Below are 22,742 nucleotides of genomic sequence, written 5' to 3'. Positions count from 1 at the left end.
TGACTGCTATACTGGAAAAAGTACTGGAGAACAGCTGTACTGGTGGAAGTAGACTGAGACAGCAGATTATGTTCAAGGTCATACATTTGTTGACATTTGAGGTTACAGATGAGGTGCCACTTTTTAAATGGTTCTAGGTGCGTTCATGAAACTGAAAAGCTGGTGAAGTAAAGGGAAAGATCATAAATAATAATTTCAAAGAATGAAGAAGCTAGATATTGACAGATGACAACTGGATTTGCCAAGAATGATAAGAGTCATTGATTTCTCAAGAACAACGTGATTTGGTAAAGGATTATGAAGCAAGGGTTTTTCCAAAAAGGAAAGAGTCTTGGTCTAGAAGAAGCAAGACAGCAAGGAGGATACTGACTCTAGCACCTGCTCTTGAGGTGCAAGGAGCATGAGGGAAGAAAACAGTACAGCTTTTCAAGAGAGGTAAATCCAAAGAAGACACCAATGTTTCAGTAACAGAACAGAACATGATTCAAAGAGAGGAGGACAGGATGGTTTACAGATCAATAATTCAAGTCCCATAGGACACAGCAGAGACTCTGGAGTCCAAGAATAAGGGGTTGGCAATATATAGGGCAGTATATAAATGACAAAATGGGGATGACGAATGTGCAGAAAGACTTTATCTTCTAGAGGTGACTGAGGTAAACAAGAATGTTTGGCATAATGAGACTAATCCTATCTTAGGGAAAAGAGAGTGATGAGATCTAGTGCTATGGACTGAAGTGCCTCAGGAAAAAAATTCAAACCTCACTCCTCTCTCAGGCAGCATCTTATAGTATGGCTAGGATAAAACTGAAGGAAGGATAGGATAGCTTTAATTAGAAAAAAATCTGAAATTATTTGAAAATAAAACAAATTTCAAAGATGTTGACATAAAACAAAAAAACACATTCTTGGAAAGACTAATTTAAAATAGACAAAGTTTTAGAAAGTTTTATCAAAAAAAATAAAGAAAAAAATTCAAATAACCAGTATTAGTCATGAAACAGGGAACATAACTAGAATACAAAGATATTTTTAATTTTTATTTTGGAAAATTTCAAATATGTACAAAAGTAGAAAAATAGAATAATGAATCTGAATGTACCCATCAACCAGCTTCAGTAATTACTAACTCATGGCTAATTTTGTTACATCTCTATCCTCCATCCACTCCCCCCAGCCTAGATAATTTTGAAGCAAATCTCAGACATCAAATTATTTCATCTGTAAATATTCAGTATGTATCACTAAAAGGGAGCATCTATTTTTAAAGACAGCCACTATATCATCATCATACTCTCAGTATTCATATTTCAGTTTTCATATTTCCCAGTCATCATATAATTTTTTTAGTTGGTTTATTTGAATCCAAATGAGATCCATACATTGCTATTGATTGAAATGTCTGTTTCTTTTAATAGTTTCCCTTCTCTCTTTATCTCTCCCTTTTCCCTTCCTCCCTATAATTCTTTGTTGAAATGGTATATTTTGTCCTGTGGTTTGCCCACACTCTAGATCTTGTTGATTATATCCTGCAGCATCATTTAATATGTTCCTCCATAGTCTTCAATGGCTGAAAATTAGCAGTCAGATCCACAGCTTTGTAAGATTCAGGTTCCATTATTTGATAAGACAACTTAGTTCATAGGTGGCATCATGTACTTCCACCAAGATCTGATTCTCTGTTTTTGTGACATAACAGCTATTGATAATCATTGCCTGAATTAATTAACTCATTAAGGATGAAAAATGGTGATATTCTAGCAACAAAAAAAATTTGTCAGAAAATATTCTGAGCACCCTCATGACAAATCAACAACTCTCAACAAAATAGACTGTATTCCTGGAACACATTATGGAACTTGTGTCTTGAGTCAGTAAGAAACTTTAATAGACTAATTAGAATACCAGAAATTGAAAAGGCAATTAATGAAATACCCATGTTTTTGGGACACGTTTTCCCAAACCTTCAAGGAACAGATAATTCCCTTATTATAAACAGTTTCAGGGCACAGAAAAAAATTTAAAACTTCACATTTTATGAAGCAATGATCATTTTGATATAAAACCCAATAAGAGAGTAATAAAAAGAAAATTATAAACCAGTTTCACTGGGAGGATAAAAAATCATTAGCAAAATTAATCCAGCAATATATTAAAATAACTTAAAATAATAACCAATTGGGATGGAGCCAGAAATGCAGAGGTGGGTGGACATCAGAAAAGTTTTTATATTAAAAGAAAAAGACAGATGGATGTTCATTCTCACTTCAATTATTTAACATTGTTCTGGGTATTTTAGTACAAATAAAATGTGAGGCTATTTAATATTTGGAGATGATATGGTATAATTGTGTATCAGAAAAAAAAAAAAAACTAGATTTCAACTGAAGAACTGCTACCCAATAAAAAATACAAATAAGTAGGCTAGAATAAACTTAATATACAAAAAATCGATGCCTTTCACATTTGCAAATAATAACTATGTATAATAATGGGATACATACTATAAAATCAATAGCAATAAAAATATAAAATAAGAATAAACATCATAAGAAAGTCACAAGATATAAATAAAGAAGTTCTAAATGCTCTTGAGGGACCTAAAAAGATGAATAAAAGCATATCATGTTCTGAGATAGGAAGATTAAAGATCATAGAAATGTCATTTCTCCTTACATTAATCTATAAATGTAGGGCAATCTTAACTCCAGAATTTATAGGGAACAACAGAAAAACAAGAATAGCCAAGAAAAAAAATCAGAGTATTAAAAGGGACTGGCCCAAAGAGGCATTAATAGAAAGCCACAATTACTAGCGTGGTAGCAGCACATGAAGAGGTAATCAATGCATTAGAAGAAAAAGTATCAAAATGGACCCAAAAGCATACAAAAATTCAGTATATGTTAAGAAGAACTCAAATCAGTATGGGAAGATGGCTTCTGCAATGACAACCACAGAGCGATTTGGAACACTGGATCCATCTTATCCCTAAACAAATTCCAAAAAAGATGAAAGATTTTATGAAACATCAAAGTGTTAGAAGAAACCATCTGCAAATCCTTTCAGGACCTCAAATCGGGGAAGATATGGCAAACAGTGACCTATCTAAAAGAAAAGCTTGATAGAAGACAAACTAAGCAAAAATACTTAAGCATTAATATTATAAGTAATGTTTCAAATATGTGAAATAGAGGGAAAGTCCAGCCATAATACGAGAGTTCCTCCTCTTTAACACCTTCGTCAAAACAATGTGCTAATTATCTTTGCCACATTAATAGATGAAAAATAATATTTCCACATAATGCATTTTTAATTTAAACTCTATATTCACTTCAAGAAAGAAAAAAAAAGACTATTTTCCATTTCACTTGGATATAAAGCTTTGATTACATTGGCAGTGTTCCCCCCCCACACACACCCCAAACTTGGAGTCAAACTGAGCTAGGATCAGGGACACCTGGGTGGCTCAGCAGTTTAGCTCCTGCCTTGGGCTCAGGGCGTGATCTGGGAGTTCCAGGATTGTGTCCCACATCGGGCTCCCTGCATAGACCCTGCTTCTCCCTCTGCCTGTGTCTCTGCCTCTCTCTCTCTCTGTGTCTCTCATGAAAAAAATAAATAAAATCTTAAAAAAAAAAATTAAAACAAACTGAGCTGGGTCCAAAATGCTGCTCTGCTACTTCTGCAATGTAGGTCTCCTTATAATTTACTTCATGTTATCAACCATTAGCATCTCCATCTGTGAACAAGTGCTAGTATACCTACTTCACGGGGGTTTTGTTAGAAAGAAAATGAGAAAACATTGTGAAGTTCTGAGAACGCAGTAGGGATTTGACAGGTGGTACCTTTTTTAACTCCCTCCTTTCCTTGCCCTCACACATGGGGCAACTACCTTTCTTCAAAGGGCAAACTGATCTCGTTGGGAAGCATTTTAAAAACAGCTTAGCCTCCTACAATGTTCTAAGGGGAAAAGAGTAGAGAAAATAGCTAAGAGAGCCCATTCATTTTACAAATGGTAAAACGGAGGCCCTTAGGGATGTTTCCAGAGGAATCCCACAAAGATGTAGGTGAGCGATGACAGTTTCCTCCTATTCTCCAGAAATTGTCAAAACCACAGTCACTGCAAAAACCTCAAACTCCGAATTTCAATAAGGCTGTTGGCTGGTTTTTCCATGTCCCACAAAATCCCAGCAATCCAGTCTCCTCCACAAACTATCCAAGCTAGGAGTCCAGGACCTAAAAAAAAAAAAAAAACCAAAAAACAAAAAAAAAAACATACGCTTCTTCTTTCTTCTTCTTCTTTTTTTTTTTTTTTTTTTCTAGACTGTGTCCTTTCTAGAACTGCCTAAATAAATTTGAAAGAGCTAACACTGAGAATGCCTCTTGGACACAGCACAAGGGCTCCACCTTCAGCTCTCAGACTGAGGAGGACTTTTTCAAAAATGCTTCCGAGTCCTCAGAAAGCACATCTGAAATCTAATCTCTTCTCACAAAATTTAAACCACACAACCTTTCACTTTTAAATATTTCAGTCCAGAATACTTACCACTGTACATAGGCAAAATAAAAGGTAAGAGTCTCAAGGTGAGTTATACTGATATTAAACAGACAAGATAAAAAAATGTATTACATTTTCTTTACATTCTTCCGGATGCATGTCTTAATGTCATATTCTTTATAGTTACAGCAGAGTCTGATAAGCTCGTCCATTCTAATTCTCCTATGGTTTCACTCCATTAGGTTTATAGTCTTATTAATAAAGGAAAAGTTTAATTCTTGCCCAGCAGGACTATTCTTAAATTACCAGAATTTTTTTTAATATCCCACTAAATACAATACAGTTTTTTGGAGGGAAATTCATCTGGACAAGGGAAGTAAAATTCAACTCTATGAAGGGGCACTGGTTGGGCCTTCAAGACTGAGGTTGACCAATGGGCAGTGGTAATATTTGTTTATAAAAGCAAAAATAAAAAGCAAACGACCAAAAGATAATTTTCCACAGGATGAAACTCCCAAATCTAAGTTGAGTTCAAAAGCAGTTTACATAATTATATACAGAGTGGACTAAACTTTTTTCTATCACATATTTTGTGGTGATCTATTAAAGAAAAGTAACAAAATATCCAATTCTTTGCAAATTGTGGCAGATAGGAGGGAATTAGTCATGTTTCTGCATTAAAAAATATCAGTAGATGACAATGATAAGCAAATACATACACAGACACTGAATCTTTCAAAATCTGATTATAAGAGTACATTTGTTGCTGATTTTCTCCCTGTTGTTTTCTTCTTAGATCAACCAAATTGTCAGATTTCTGAGTCTCAGCGACAGGAAGTCATAGACATTTGGAGTTACTGAATGGAGTCTAGGTAAGGAAAACCAGGAAATTAAATTTGTTATACCCTAGAAATTTTCTACTACCTGCCTTCTAATGACGCCTGGAATTCATATATTTTTGCCTTTAGACTGTTTATAAGCCTAGAAGCAGAAGTTGCTACGAGGAAATGTGAGTATTGTATGTCCCCCAAACTCTGAAATGTGATTATCCCACCACCACCCACCAGAGCAAGGACTGAAACCAAGTCCAAACTTGTGGTTTTTTTCAAAATCCAAAGTGTCCAAGTCCTTGCCCAACTAAAATTTCTTTTGTAATAATCAATAGTTGAAATCTCCAGAGCAATTGCTGTATGCTTACCTTCCTGATAAATATTCTTAAAATGTTTCTAATCATTGCAATGATCCAAAGAATCTGTTTTCTTATCATCCTCTCTTTTATCATTGAGAAAACCAAGTCTTAAAGTAATTAAATGATCACCCAGAGTGATACAGATGGATCAGAATCCCAAACTCTTAATCCCTCTACCGTATACACATATTACCCCCAACAATCCTCAAAATAATCTTGTATGTAGATGAGTATCCAATTCAACAAATACTTGTTGAGCAATTTCTATTCGATAAACATTATGCCTGATGGAAATGAAGCACAGAAATGATAAAGGACTTGCCTCAGCTCCCAGAGCCACTTCACAAGTGCTGAAAATAGAACTCATGCACTGAAACTAGAGCTCGTGTTCTGGAATCAGACATGTGCACATTCAAATCCTGACATGACTGCATACTAGCTGTGTAACCTAGCTCAAATTATCCATCATTTCTATCCCTCATTTTTCTCTATCAATGAATCGGGAATAATAATAACTTACCAAACTGTTATGATTACTAGAACTACTATATAAAAAGAATCTAGTACAATGTATACATACAAGTAGTATTAGTTTTCATTCTAGGGAAACTAGGATCTCTTAGGCTTTTTTTTCCCACAGTAAAAAGTTGTCCCAGATGATCTCGACATTTAGCAACTTTGGTTTCTCCCCTTGCCTCAAACATGAGAAATTTACCATTCGAGAAGAATAAGCCTGGAGCATGGTTTTTCCCAAGTATTTAATGGAAACATTGTTGTGGGTAGAAAGACAACAATAAATCCCTTGCTTTAGCCACTCTCCTCCCCATCCTTCTCCTCCTGTTTTCTCTGTCTCCCTCTCTCAGTCACACACATATACACACACATATAGAGTGTTCCAACTGCAAATAGAACCATTAATAAGATTAAAGTGTTTCACTCAATGAAAATAAAACAGTAAATACAAACTCTATAGAGAGATGCTTAAAGTGTTTCTATATTTCTGATGATAGAATCATATCTCACAATGACAATTATCCTTCAGTTAATTATTTCAATTGAAAAAAATGAAAGTTATAATGCGTTTTTAATTTTTTTTAGATTTTTATTTCTTTATTTGAGAGTGCACGTACATGCAAGAGAGAAAAAGAGAGAAAGAGAGAGAACTAGCAGCAGGGAGGGCAGAGGAAGAGGGAGAAGCAGACTCTCCGCTGAGCAGGAAGCCCCTCAATCCCAGGACCCTGGAGTCATGATCTGAGTCAAAGGCAGATGCTTAACTGATCGAGCTACCCAGGTGCCCTATAATGCCTTTTTTTAAGTCCTTTCATTTCTGGCTTTATGTCAGGTTTGGAAGACAGCCATATTTACATAGGCCTTTTTATAAAATAAGAAAAAAGTCCATAAGTTATCAGTAAGATTGTCATTACTGAGACAATATTAAAGGCTATTCACTTCCTGAAATCCCTAACCAAGACCATTCTTTAGCAGAAAAGTTCTGGATTACATTAAAAATGCAATGGCTCATCCATCTTTAGAGCCATAGAGACTGTCTAGCTACCATAGAACCTAGACACTACAGAACCTGCCCAGCTTTTGTTCCCTTTTCTCTGAGAATTAACTCCCACCAAACACTGGAGTGGATATTTCAGCCATGTTTGTATTTAATGACTCTTCTCTAATAAAGTATGTATTCCTGAACCAAAGTGGGAAGTCAGACTGGACTCAGGCCTCAAACATGCTAATTAGCCTCTGGTGTTAAAACTGGAAGCTGGAGAATCCATCTTTGGTCATGTGTATACCAACAAAGAAAAAGTAGTCTATGGTACTGGAGAAAAAGAAAATAGAAAATTTAAGAAGAGAACACATGTAGAATGAAAGAAGGATGAGAAAAGAGGGGGAAAAATACCTTCTTCAGATCCTATTTTCTGGTTCCAGGTTATTAGAAATTCATGAAACCATTAATTCCACATTCCGCCCTTAGTTTCCAGGCCTCCTCATGATTCTTTCTGATCATTTCTTTCACCTTTAAGTTACAGTTTGTTTCTAGCAACGAATAATGCTTCACTAAAATATTATATCCATGCTCTCTTCCAATGCCATTCTACAGAACAGAGAGGGACCAAAAAGGCAAAGTTCCAGGCTTTACAGAACAGAGAGGGACCAAAAAGGCAAAGTTCCAGGCAAAGTCACATGCATAATTAGCAGAACTAAATTCAGGTCTTTTATTTGTAAATCTTTCTAAAACACTAATTTCTGTTAATCTCTAATATACTAGTATGGAAGTATGAGAAACCTAAATACCATATTTCACAAAATCTAAGATCCATCATTTGTATGACATATCAAACATTACAAATTAACTGTAACACATTGCTAAGATGCCAATGATAGTGAGAGACATTCATATTTCAGATATATTAAAATACAAAATAAAATCCTCACTTGAGAAACAATGGAAAATAGTAATATAAGGGATGGACTGAATTTGTAACAGAGTAAGTTGAAATATATTAATTTTGATCCCTGTATGAGAAGAACTGGCTGTAAGGTTTCAAGTAGGAAGACGAATATCATGATATTCCTGTTTTAAAACCCACTATAGACCTGTTGCTAACAGTAAAGAATCTTGGCCAAGCCCAGATGTTTAAAGGTGGCTGGAAAGAGCACCTTTAAATACTCTCTTGATTTTCACATCCTCCATGTGATTGATGTCAAAGAGTCAGCACTGTGCTAAGAACTGATATAGAGGAAAGTGAGGTGAGAAGAAAGAGAAAAAGTAGAATCCTCATGTCTCATCTTCATGCATTATTCTTTAATCAATAATATTTAGTAAGTCCCCACCCTGGGTCAGGCACCATTTCAATACTAGGTCTATAGCACAGAACAAGAGAAACAAAGGCTGTCATACAGCAAATATTGTAAAGGAAGATACAGATGATAAACAGCAATATAAAATTAAAGGGTCATAGAAAAATATCAAGTTGTAGAAGTACTCAAGAAAAATAAAGCAGAGTAAGAAGTCACTCTTAAAAAAATATACAGTTTAGATATGAGTCTCACATGCATGAAATAATTTTGCAAATCCTTTAAGATAGTAGGTGACAAAGTGCCAATGTGAGTTTGAATACTTCGTATACTAGAATTCAGAGATACTCTACGCTCCCTTTAGCTTTGAACTTTGATCTATGAACCCCATCATTTCGTGACTCTGCAGAAGTCTTGATTCAAGGAAGTGGTACTTGATAAGAAACAGCTACATATCAACCCAGCAAGTGGGAATCAATTGCACACAAACCTTGCTCCTAATTTCCATAGGGTAGCCAGGACCAGTCACCCTAGACTTTCTTGCTCTGTAACTGAATCTTCAAATATGCCATAAGGCAAGCTTTTGCGTATGAATCTACATGTTCACTGTCTCCGAGTCAGTGTCCCTCTAATCTCCCTCATATCACATGGTGTTTTCCTTACTGAGAAATGCTATCTCTTTCTAACCGGTTGTCCAGAGGTATTCTTCATGATTGCTCAGAGCAGCACTATGTAATTCCCAGGACAGCAACCTGAAGCTAAGTTATATCCATGACATCATACTATGTGCCTAGGGTTACCAAATTATTTAATTCTCAGTTGTGGACAAAACAAAAATCTAAACTTTTCAAAAGGCCTGAAATCCCTTTTCAGGAATACTTATAATTTTTTTTATTTTAAAAAGATTATACTAATATTTTTTAATTACCAAAAACCTAAGCAGTAGAGACAATGAATAGCATACTTGTTCCTCTACTAGCCCAATCTCCAGAGAAAATTACTCTTACAAGTTTCAATGTGTATTATTATATAGTGATTTTGTTTTTTGTTTCTTAAAACATATATAAACATAAATTGAATTTTCCATATGTGTAATCTTTTGCAATCCACTGTTCACTCAAACATTAAGTATAGATATATTTTTCTATAAATAAATATAAATCTCATGTTCTTTTTAGGAGCTACATAGGAATTTCCTGTATAGAGGTACTATAATATATCAATCTCCATATTGATAAGAGTTTAAGTTATTTACAGTCTTGAGTTATACACTGATGCCACAAAGAATATACATGTACTTGCCTGATGTATTTGTGTGCTTCCACAGAATAAACTCCTAAAATTTGAACTTCTAGGTCAAAGGAAATGTACATTTTACATTTATCAAGACAGTCATGTTGACTAGGAAAAAGAACATATTAATGTGCACACTACTGTTATATTAGGAGACTGCCTAATGTCCCATACCTGCACCCAAACTGGTTATTATCATTTTCACATTTAATTATTTGATCATTGAAAAACAATTATATTATTACAACATCTACCAAACACTCAAAGTGTTTTCCACAATAATTATTCCTTTAATTTTTTTAAGATAACATATTCGAATATATTTTGAAAATTGCAAATAGTATATATTTTGGTAGAAGACTTAAAAATAAATAAACAAGGGAAAATAAAATATCAGGAAACTTCTGGTGCCAGCTAACGTGGAGAAGCAAATATAGGTTCTGTAACCCAGTGATTACAACTAAAAATTTTAAAAAGAATGCAAAATGCATGACTTGAAGAATCTGAAAAGTAAAAAATAAAAAACATATTTTTAAAAACTATATCTGTATCTATGTATCTATAGATAGATACAGATATAGACAGAGACATAGACAGCAGGTGGATTGAGGACTAAAATCAGGATTTAAATAATGGCCTACAAAGTGGGAAGCTCCAGTCATGAAAAACTTCATAACAGCGAGAAAGCTAAAAGTCTGAGGGGAAATAAATCTTTGTGACCAGAGGTACTGGGAAAAAAAAACTCCAGGGAGTCAGAGAATATGGGGAAAAAAATCCCAGAGAGGAAAAAGCTGGAGAAGGAGATTCCTCCAATTCTGTGTATGGAGTGGTAAGTCCTGAGCCTGCCTCCCTCCAAGTTTTGCATACACAGAAGAGACCCAAAGAAAATAATAAAGCCTTCAAGAAATGAACTACCATATAAATCACAGCCCAGGTTCAATATGAACCCCCAAGAGGCACATGTGCCAGACTGAACCAAAAAGCATAGAAAAGTTTTGAAAACTGAACTGACACTGCAAAACACCTCCCTTAGAGAATCAGAACTTATGGTCTAATCATAACAAGATTGATTGCCTGCTTAAACAGACAAACAAAAAATAACATTCTGCAGAGGATTTGATAGGACCCAGAGTCTAACAACATGATATTCAAAACATCTAGGATACAATCCAAAATTATTCAACATACAAAGAACCAAAATTATCCAACCAACACCCAAGAGAATAAACATCAGATAATAAGCCTGAGATATCCAGATGTTGGAATTATCAAAGACTTTAAAGTAGCTATTATAACAATCCTTCATAAGGTAAAGGTGAACATTATTGAAATTAATGGAAAAATAAAAATTCTCAGAAGCAAAATTAAAACTAAAAAAAGAACTCAATGGAAATTTTAGAACTGAGAAATACAATAACTTAAATTAGAAAAAGTCACTGGGGGGCGCCTGAGTAGATCAGCTGGTTAAGTGTCCAACTCCTGATTATAGCTCAGGGCATGACCTCAGGGTCTTGAGATTGAGCCATGAGTCAGGGTCCATGTTTAGTGTGGAGTCAGCTTGGGATTCTGCCCCTCTCTCTCTGTCCCTCCCTCTGCTCACACTCCGTACTCTCTCTCTAAAATAAATTTTAAAATAAATTTTAAAACATTTTTTAAAAAAGTAATTGGATGAGCTCAATAACAGAATGGAGATGAGAGAGGAAAGAGCCAGAGAAATTAAAGATAGAGCAATAAAAAGTATGCAACCTACACAGAAAGAAAAAAGATTAAAAAAAAATAAATAGAGCCTCCAACCTGTAGGACAATATCAAAAGATCCAACATGTTATTAGAGTCCCAGAAAGACAGGAAAAAGAAATTGGTGCAGAAAAATATCACCAAGAATCCTGTTATCCAGAGATAATCAATTTTAATATTTGATGCAGACTCTTCTAGGCTTTTTTCCATACATATAAGTACACACACACGTACACATACACACAAATATACACACAAGGGGTACTAGAGTACTTGGTGCTAGTCAACTGTTTTTTCCTTAAATAATGGTTTATGAATGTTTGTATATTTCAATAAATGCACATCTGCATAATAACTTTAATGGCTTATTAATAGTTAATTGAGTAATGTAGCCACAATTTTGTTATTCAGTAATCTACCACTTCTTAGTTTTCTTCCCTCTTTTTTTTTTTAATTTTTATTTATTTATGATAGTCACACACACAGAGAGAGAGAGAGAGAGAGGCAGAGACATAGGCAGAGGGAGAAGCAGGCTCCATGCACCGGGAGCCCGACATGGGATTTGATCCCGGGTCTCCAGGATCGCGCCCTGGGCCAAAGGCAGGCGCCAAACCACTGCGCCACCCAGGGATCCCTCTTCCCTCTTTTTTTTAACTATTATAAGGATTCTCTACTTATGTTTATTGCCAAATTATTGTCAGATCATTGTTATTTTCTTCACTTATATTCCTAAAAATAAAATTGCTATGGAAGGGGCTATTCATTCAAGCAATAACCAGTCAACAAATATTTATTAAGCATTTAATATAAACTAGGTACTAACAATATGTGGAGGTACTTTCTCTGAGACTTTGCCAATTCTAATATAATCAACAGTAGTAAGTCAATCTGGAATGACAAAGTTTGAAAATATACATAGTTTGGCTTCTATGGAACAAGAAAAGTTGCTCTCAAGGGGGCAGTAATGAATGGTGCAATGTAAAGTCTCCAAAAAATTCTTTAAGACTCAAGAGTCAAATAATAAAATATCAAGAATGCAGAAAACATGTTGATTCCCTTTCTTGCACATTATTTTTCTTAAATAATATGAAACATCTTTTAGCAGCTTCAAGACTGGTTTGTGTCAGAGCTACCCATTTTGTCTCAATGGCAATCCATACACATTAAGCAGCCTCAGTGTTGGATCAGTGCTATAATTATCTCATTGGCCATAATTACTTAGTCATTTAAGCCAACCAAATAAATTTTATAAATTTTAAGATTGTTCTATAAAAGATCATTGAAAATAGATTGTTACTGTTATTATTACCTAAAAGTTTATTCTCAATAAGTTAATCCATTCTCCTATTCTTTTTTTAATTAAAGATGTTTATTTATTTATTAATGAGAGACACAGAGAGAGAGGCAGAGACATAGGCAGAGGGAGAAGCAGGGTCCCTGCAAGGAGCCCGATGCAGGACTCCATCCCAGAACCCCGGGATCACGCCCTGCACCAAGGGCAGATGCCCAACTACCTCGAGCCACCCAGCATCCCCCTCCTATACTCTTTTAAGAACTAATCTTTGGGAAGATAAACTAGTGGTGGGATAATAAAAAACTACCATTAATATGAGATGTTCTTATTCCTTAGCTGGGGCAGTAATACTCAACTGTTTTGGTCACTCCTTTCTTTGTTACCTCACTTTATCTTAAATATACTACCAGCATAGCACATAAACAATTATAGTATTATATTCTTTGAAATTTGTCTCTTGTAGTATATACTGAACCTTTTAAGGGCAGGAGATGAATATAATTTATTTTTATATTCCCAACCATTTAACCCAAAAGATGCTAGGTACAGGTATGCTGGTTTTTTCTTAACATATTTTGGTCTCCTTCCTCGCTGTGAAAGCAGAAGATATTCCACTTAAAAATAAAGTGAATTAAAACAATGTATGGTTGCCAGGTAAAATACAGAACACCCAGCTAAATTTGAATTTCAGAAAAAAACATTTCTTAGGAATAAGTTTGTCCCAAATACTGCATGTTTATCTAAAATTCAAATTCAATTGAACATCTCCTCCTTTTATTTGCTAAATCTGGCAATCCCAAAATGAATGCAATTGAAATAACTCAAGATTTCCTAGAATATCACTCAAACCAGAGCAAGTTTCTCTCTGGTCAAGGAAGTAAGAGTCTCCAAAATCTCCACAGATGAAATGTGGAACATCTCAGCTAAGAGCTCACTAGAGAAGTTTAAACTGAGGCTAGATAAGACACCCTATCAAGAATGGAATAGAACAGATTCCTTGATTGCTTAACATATTGGACAAGGTCACTTCTAAATCTTCACCTTTTTGCACATCATAGCTGTGTCCCTGTGCTTTGATTTCTGGAGTCCTATAATTCCTACTGGAATTATACAATCTTGAAGTTAAGTATTTTACTGATTCGGCTTTGAATCATACATCTGTCTCTCCATGGGCAGTTTCCCCACCGTTCTGGAATGCCACCCTAGTGTGTCCTCCCAGGAGGTCCTTTGGGAGAAAGGCCCATGTAGAGATCACAGCAGCTGCATCATTGCACAGCCAGATTCCATTTCAGAAGCTATTTTATAAGCACAGATTTATTCCCCCTCAAATAATTCTTGCTCAGTTACCTTCCCCAAATCCCCAACTGCTGCCAAGGTTAATGCAAGCCCTGACTCTGCCTGTTGATTCTTATTAATTAAGCCAATCAATGATCTTGTATCATACAGTGTCTGTTTTTAATATAACCTATTTGACAAGGCTGTATTAATTTAGGAGAAATATGCACTGGCATTCTGGCACATACTTTTCATAATTATTTTACAACCCTCGTTCAGCAGTGAAATTAGTCTGTGGTTATCACAGTTAATGGAAGCCCATAGCTCTTAGCTAAGTGATCTCCACCAGTCACCTGATCTTTTCTTGCTCTCAGCTGCATAAACATGATTGCACTATCTATGCAGTCCCCAGTGAATGCATAATTTGAGTGTGGGTGTGAATGTTTTAGCAAAGTCTCCTGCTTCTGTATGTTTCTTTAAGTGGATGGATAAAAAGATTGGGAAGACAAGGCTGTGAAGGGGAAAGCTACACTAATAACAGGAACTAGGTAAGAAGATGCAGCTTCTGAGGATACAGAGGAAACTTAAAACTGACCTTTGCAATTATGTGTTAAAGTTCAGAAGATGGAGTCTCCATAAAAAGCAGATAGGGATGTAAAAATTCTCCATGTCTTTGCTTATGATGCTCTTGAGCCCTGCAGTGTCTCTCCTACATTTTTCATCTTTCTCTTAAAATCTTGGTGGAGGGGTTGCCTGGGTGGCTCAGTGGTTGAGTGTCTGCCTTTGGCTCAGGTCATGATCCTGGGGTCCTAGGATCAAGTCCTGCATCGGGGTCCCTGCAGGGAGCCTGCTTCTCCCTCTGCCTATGTCTCTGCCTCTCTCTGTGTGTCTCTCATGAACAAATAAATAAAATCTCAAAAAAAAAAAAAAACCTTTGTGGAGTTCCTAACCAAAACTATTAATCTCTCCTCTATATTCCCATTCACTATATTCATTCAATAAGTGCCTACTAGACACCAGACACTATGAAAGGCACTGGGGATAAACCTCAGCAAAACAGAAATAGTCCCTTACTTCATGAAACTTCAAACTAGTTAATGAGACAGTAAATTAAACACATTAATTAAAATCAATAACCAGGGATCCCTGGGTGGCTCGGCAGTTTAGCACCTGCCTTCGGCCCAGGGTGTGATACTGGAGTCCCGAGATCAAGTCCCACATCGGGCTCCCTGCATGCAGCCTGCTTCTCTCTCTGCCTGTGTCTCTGCCTCTCTCTCTCTGTCTGTCTGTCATGAATGAATAAATAAAATCTTTAAAAAATAAAATAAAATAAAATAAAATAAAATAAATAACCATAATTGTTAAAATACTAGGAATGAGGAGAAAGCAGGGTGCTGTCATAGAAAATGACTAAGAGGAATCAACTTTTTAAAAGATTTTCAGGAAAGACCTCTCTGTGGAGGCAACATGAGCTGAGATCTGAATGACCAGAAGGAATCAGCCCTTTTAAGAACTAAGAATGATCCAGCAAAAGAATGCTGTTCCTGGGGCAGGAATAAGCTTGGTATATTCCAAAAACCAAAAGTAGGCTAGATTATCTGGAAATGAGGAGAGAGATTGAGAATATAACCCTCTATTAAGTCCTCTGCCATTGGAATCTAGGTTATAAATTGTTGAATGTGTGTCTCCTTCTTCTTTGCTCAGTGGATAATAAACAACTTACAGGCAGAGATGCTATAGTATTCGTTTTTCATTACTCACAGTGTCAAGTATGATGCTTTGTGTAAAGTAGGTGGCCAAAAAATGTTAATTGAATTTACTTGTATTTATCTATACGTACTATGAATTCCAATTGTATCTATGAAAAGAGAAAACAGCGTGGTCTCTGGAAAACTAGCTAATTATAATAGTTAATATTTATTGAACTATTATTTATCAGGCACTGTTCTAAGCTGCTTATACATATTCATTTATTTAAGGCTTACAAAAACCCTGTAGGTAGATATTATGTTTATTTCCATTTTAAAGTTAAGAAACAGTGGAACAAGTCAATAAACTAGAATTGAGAGCATAATAAGTGTCCAAGTCAGGATATGAATCTAGGCAGAAAGACTTCCACATACATGTCCTTAATCATGATGTTAATGATCCTAGCAGTCTAAATATGTCTTGGGAAAATAATTAAGCCATTGAGATACATTAGTGCTTAATATTCTACAATTTAAGTTGGATGTATAATGTGACACGAAAGGAATATACTTACCCTGAATATGTATTATTCAGAGTATATGAAATATACCTTTAATAAATTTTCATCTCTGCTTCCTTGGCTATAAGAAAGGATTATCTAGTCATCCTTCAATTGGTTTGAGTGTTGCCATAGAAACTGCTTTTCCTTAAGTTTGTGAAGTGGCTCTCCCAGCTTATAAAATACTCAGCTATAGAAATAGTAGAATACGGATCCCTGGGTGGCTTAGAGGTTTAGCACCTGCCTTCGGCCCAGGGCGTGATCCTGGAGTTCCGGGATCAAGTCCCACATCGAGGGTCCCTGCATGGAGCCTGCTTCTCCCTCTGCCTGTGTCTCTGCCCCTCTCTCTCTCTCTCTCTCATAAAGAAGTACAATCTTAAAAAAAAAAAAAAAAAGAATGAAAGAAATAGTAGAATACCATGGTCCTAACAACAATGCCAACACCAAGGAGTGGGGAGTGGCCTGGAGGTATCTTCAGTTTTTCCCAGTATTCTCTATCTTCTCTCTCTTCCCCCAAACCAGTTCAAGTACAGAATTTATGTAAAATTAGTATGCTGGCCAGGCAAATCTAGTTTCAGGACACATCCTTAACTCCACCCTCTCCTGCAACCTGCTTGCTTTCTCGAAGATGCTTTTAAATAAAGCTCTGGTACATTCACTGCCTAGCAATGATATGAAAGAGCTATTTCTTAGAAAACTCCTGTTCCTTGGCTATTGCCTTCTCTTAGGACTTTTTCCTAGGGCATAGGCTAAAGCTAATATGAAATACATTAATGATGTTCAGAAAGGCAGGAATGTAAAATTTTCTGTAAAGAAATAAAAAGAAAGTGCTAAAGTTTTGGTAAAGCAATTTATTTGTCCTAGAAATCCATATCTTACTCATCCTTTTATTCATGCCATCTATTATAGCTCTTGGTACCCATTAAGTGCTCAATAAACATTTAATAAACATATGGTATTTCTGGTCCTCTGGGATATAAATGCATGAAAGAAAGATGACAGGAAAAATATGGAAAAGTTGTAAGTCTTCCCTAATTACTTCAGCCACTGCAATCCCTAACTCCTTTTGCATATATTACCAGACCAACCAATCAACATCCAAGATGGTCTTTTACAATTGCTTTAAAATTGTTTTATTTTCTGCAGGAGCATGTTAACCATCCATTATGTATTCATTTACTTTTATTTACAGATATACTGTCTCTCCAAGTAAAGGTTAAGACCCTTGTGGAGCTGCTTCCCTTCTCATTACTCTTTTAACATATTCTTCTTGCTAACACAGTTCTGGGAATATTACAGAGGCTCAATAATATTTGTTTAGTAGCTGATGAATGCACAGAGGTGGAGAGCTTCTTCAATGGTCTTGTTATCAAAGTAAATACCATTTTGTCACTCAAGCTGTCACTCTCACTCAAGAAAACTAGGGAGGGAGGGAGGAGTGAGACAAGGTAGGAGGGAAGGAGGAGAAGGATTTTTTTACAAGGTAACCAAAAAATAGTGTGAGAGCTTAGATCATATTCCTTGTCTCTGAATTATTAGTCTTCTGTATGTTTTGCTACATTACATGGCCAATTTTTCAGAGCCAATCTCTGTGAAGGTATAAATTTATCTTGGGAGCTTCCTGCATATTCATTAAGTTAAAGACTGGAACTTTACTTTTTATGCAAATAAAAATTAAATATAAAATTTAGGGATGATAATCTTTGACAAACTAAGGCTGCCTTTGGTTAAAAGTACAAAATGAGTAATAATGATGATAATGATAATGAAGATCATGACAATATTAAGGTCATAATGCCTAACTATAAGCATCCTCTACAGAGAAAAAAGCTGTTGAAGAAGAGCTGACCTGAAAGATTCACACAGACCTTCCAAACTATTTCTCAAATTTATGAAAAAATAATATTCTGATTTTTTTCATCCCCCTCAGAAGTGCTGGGTGGCGCAACAGTTTAGCGCCTGCCTTTGGCCCAGGGCGCAATCCTGAAGATTCGGGATCGAATCCCACGTCGGGCTCCCGGTGCATGGAGCCTGCTTCTCCCTCTGCCTGTGTCTCTGCCTCTCTCTCTCACTGTGTGCCTATCATAAGTAAATAAAAATTTAAAAAAAAAAAAAGGAAGTGCTGATGGTCTATAGGAAATTAAAACATTGTTTAATTTCCATTTTTAATTGAAAAAAAATTTAACCAAGACATAAAACTGTCCTTGAACAGAAAGAACATTGCAAACACAAAATTTTCTAAATTGTTTTATGATTCCTAATTTGGTATGGTGTTTGTTGTAATTGCTGTTTTGTCTTACTTTGTGGTTGTTTCTCACTATAAAGCATCATCCTCAAGTCTCTGCCTTGGGAGCAAATAAAATAAGACTCCATTTTAGACTATCAGTTTGACATCTCAGAAAAAAAGAAGTATAACTAGTGATTTAGGCAGTCTTCACCACACCCAGATCAGTGTGAGCCTTGGGAACAGGGTAGGAAAGCCTTCGAAAGCCAGCAGCAATGTTCTGAATACTTCATGGCAGAAAACAAACCTAAAGGCTATACCCCAAGAGCAAATAGGCCTATGAGAAAAAAACAAACAAGTCAGATAGCAATGATTTTTATTTTCAGATAAATGTATATCTCATTGGAAAGTTATTTTTAAAAACACATAAAACTACAGAAAAGTATATTGAAATAAATCAAACTTATGTATCTGGAAGAACTCCATCATGATCAATTTAACATCTGGGAAGCCTAGGTGGCTCAGTTGGTTAAGAGTCCAACTCTTGGTTTTGGCTCAGGTCCTAATCTTATGGGTCATGGGATCAAGTCCCATGTCAGGCTTTGTGCTCAGTGGGTAATCTGCTTGAAGATTCTCCCTTTGCCTCTCCCCCAACTCCTATTCACTCTCTAAATAAATAAATAAATAAATAAATAAATAAATAAATAAATAAATATTTTTTTAAAAAGATAACTAGGGGTGCCTGGATGGCTCAGTCAGGTAAGCATCTGCCTTTGGCTCAGGTAGTGATCCCAGGACTGGGCCTGAGTTGGGCTCTCTGCTTATCAGGGTACCTGCTTCTCCCTCTCCCATCCTTCTTGCTTGTAAGTTCATTCTCTCTCTCTCAAATAAATAAAATCTTTAAAAAAAGGTAACATCTAATGTAAAAAATAATGTATATGTACATAATATGTATTTATATTTAATATATAAATTGTTTATATAATATAAATTTATACAATAAAATTGTTTATTTAATAATATATAACTTATAATATAATATATGTAATATACATGAATTGTTTTTATATAAGATGTTGGCCTGTTATGTGTGTGTGTGTGTGTGTGTATGTAAGTATTCTAAGAAGATCTTCTGTAAAATAAAAGTGAGATTAAGTACAGTACTCATGTTAAAACAATGTGAGACATTTAAAACTGGGCTTGCCATTTCTCTGGCAGGAAAAGAAATTTAGCCAATTTAAGATTGAAAAGAAAAATGGGCACTACACAAATATATCAAATGGAAAGTAAAAAATAAAGTAACTGAGTCCAGGAATTCCAAAAGCAGCTCAGTGAAAAAAGAGAGACATGAGAGGCCAGATGAAAAACAGATCCTAGCTTTCCTCAGAGGTTAGGTCTCTGAGTTGGGCAAGAGGAGAGTGGTTTGCAGGGCACAATATATGTCAGACAGTCCTGAGGTACACATTCGTTTTTTTTAAGATTTTATTTTTTTGAGAGAGAGAGAGAGCGCACGAGCACACAAATAGGGGGAAGGGGCAAAGGGAAAGGAATAAGCAAACTCCAGCTGAGCAGGGAGCCCGACACACAGGGATTGATCCCAGGACCCTGAAATCATGACCTGAGCCAAAGGCAGATAGATGCTTAACCAACTGAGCCAACCAGGCTCCTCTTGAGGCCCACATTCTATGGATGACTCTGCTTTGGGCCCCTTGACTAGATCATGACCCAGAGATTCCCATACCTTCTGGATCTCTTTGAACAGAACTTCTATTCAGATCTTTAATCCATTGGTTCTCATTCACCCCATCCTACACTCCCCATTTCATGTCTGTAGATTTGGAACAAAATATGTTTCTGTTTGCCTCTGCAGACTTTTCCCGTCTTTGGACATTATCCTTAGTTATTCAGTCACTGTGCCAGCCTGATCTCCCCAGCTAGAAGTTATCTCTCTACAACTCACTTCCAGTCTCCCTGGCTCACAATACCTATTGATGAAATGTGACATGATACAGTGAAAGGAAGTTATAGAGTCACACAGATCTGGGTCCACTTCTACTTCTTTCATCCTTGTAAACTCACTGTCTAGATTTACAATAATTTTTAAAACCTGACTTACTGTCACATCACACTTGCTCAAAGTTGTAGTTATTATTATTATCTGAATCACATCCAGGCTTGACATTTCATTCCAAACTATTATTTTGTCATTTTTGATCTTCTGTGAAACTAAGTTAAAAAATCTGTCTTATTTTTTATTAATTGATTCAAAAAGTATTTTACTGTATGACTACTAGGATGTCAGCCTCTGTGAGAGGCACTGGAGATGCAGCAAGGAGCAACACAAATATTCAGACATGGGTGCCTACCCTCATCAAATCATAGCTGTTAATGCTATGGTAGTTAGCACATGAAGTAAGGGGGCCTAACTTATTCTAGGCGAGGAGTAGGTCAGAGAAAATTCTAAGAAAAGTTTCTTCAAGCTGAGACCTAAAGTAGGAGTAGAATGAGTTATTCAAGCGTAAGAGAGCAGAAAGCAACTCAAGAGGAAAGAACTATGTGTGAGAAGGCCAGAGAGAGAAAGATTTGGCACATCTGAGGAGCAGAAGACAGTGTGGCAGGCCAAAGTATGATATTCATAGGGGAAAACAGTCACTGTTAAACAGATAAAGGGCAAAGCAGTCAAATTTGAACCATAGAAGGAGTGTAACAAGAAACCATTCCCAAGTGTCTGGATTTCTCAATGAGCCAATGAAAAAGGTAGCATAATATCTTCAAGACAGAGTAAGAATAACAGGTTTCTTGCACAAAATTGAGCTGTACATGGTGAATGTCACAGCAATATTGGGAAAACAATTATGTTCTAGAGAGTTCCTATTTTGTAAATATATCTCAACCCATTTTAGGGACACTCTAAGGCAGCACCGGGCAACCAAGTAATTCTCAGCCACCATGTGTCAGTCGACCTCATAATTTTCTAGCCACAAAATCCTTCCCTCTCTTGTGCTCCCATAAAAACACGCTCCTAAACCTCTTTTAACTTTTTACAAGCTTGACTGTAAATACCCACTTATTTGTGCATGTTCTGAAGTAAACTGGGACTGTGTTATTTTCAGTGTCTAGAACAGTGGGACACAAATTAAACATTCAGTAAAAAACTATATTCATAAATTTTCTCCCATGCCTGCGATTTCATTCACCTCCTACTTCCTTTTCTGTGAATAACTTACCTCTCAGATAAATAGATGGCCTTTCTGTGTATTTCCTCAAAACCTTACTCATCACCATCTCTTTTTTTTTTCTCATCACCATCTCTATCCACCTATATCGTAGTTGTCTCTTTTCTTCTCTCTACCCATCAGATAGACACAAAGAATCACATCTATTGTATTTACTCTGCCCCTAGGACCAATAGAGGATGCTTAATAAATATGGGTTAATTAACCAATGTGTAGAATTTATTTTTTTATTTTTTTAAAGATTTTATTTATTTATTCATAGAGACACAGAGAGAGAGAGAGAGAGAGAGGCAGAGGCGCAGAGGGAGAAGCGGGCTCCATGCAGGGAGCCCGACATGGGACTTGATCCTGGGTCTCCAGGATCCCTCCCTGGGCTGACGGCAGTGCTAAACCGCTGCGCCACTGGAGCTGCCCCAATGTGTAGAATTTATGAAAAATGAATTTGCTCATAGGCCTATTAGCCTCATGATCATTTTATAGACAATGAGATCTGTCCAGTCAGCAAATTCAGACCAGTACTACATTTAGAACTCACAAAGCCTGAGTTATAACTATGGAACTTATCCCAAATTTGTCCTATTCTCTATGGCAGACATTAAGGAAAGACTATTGGCATTTAGATTTTTGTTTCTTTGTTTTATTTTGGTTGATTCTGTAATGGAAAATGCTTTGGCATTAGTATCAGCCATTAAAAAAAAAAAAAGAAGAAGACACAAAGGTAGAGTAAGTACCTAGAAAAGGTAATAAAGCAAGAAGCTGAACAAAACCTCTTCATCACAAAAGAGCAGGAAACAGCAAATTAATCCTAAGGCTCTCTGGGGGATGAAAACAAGTGAATAAATGCTAACAATGCTACAAAATATTCAACAACCATGAGCCTGAATTTGTTCTTTTAACAGAAAGAATCAGTCCATTGTATCCTAGCAGGGTTTGCCTGTATGTACAACATG

This window comes from Canis lupus, chromosome 4 (assembly GCF_011100685.1).
Source record: "Canis lupus familiaris isolate Mischka breed German Shepherd chromosome 4, alternate assembly UU_Cfam_GSD_1.0, whole genome shotgun sequence".
Lineage (NCBI taxonomy): Eukaryota > Metazoa > Chordata > Mammalia > Carnivora > Canidae > Canis > Canis lupus.
The sequence above is the reverse complement of the archived record's forward strand: the minus strand, read 5'-3'. Positions refer to the sequence as shown.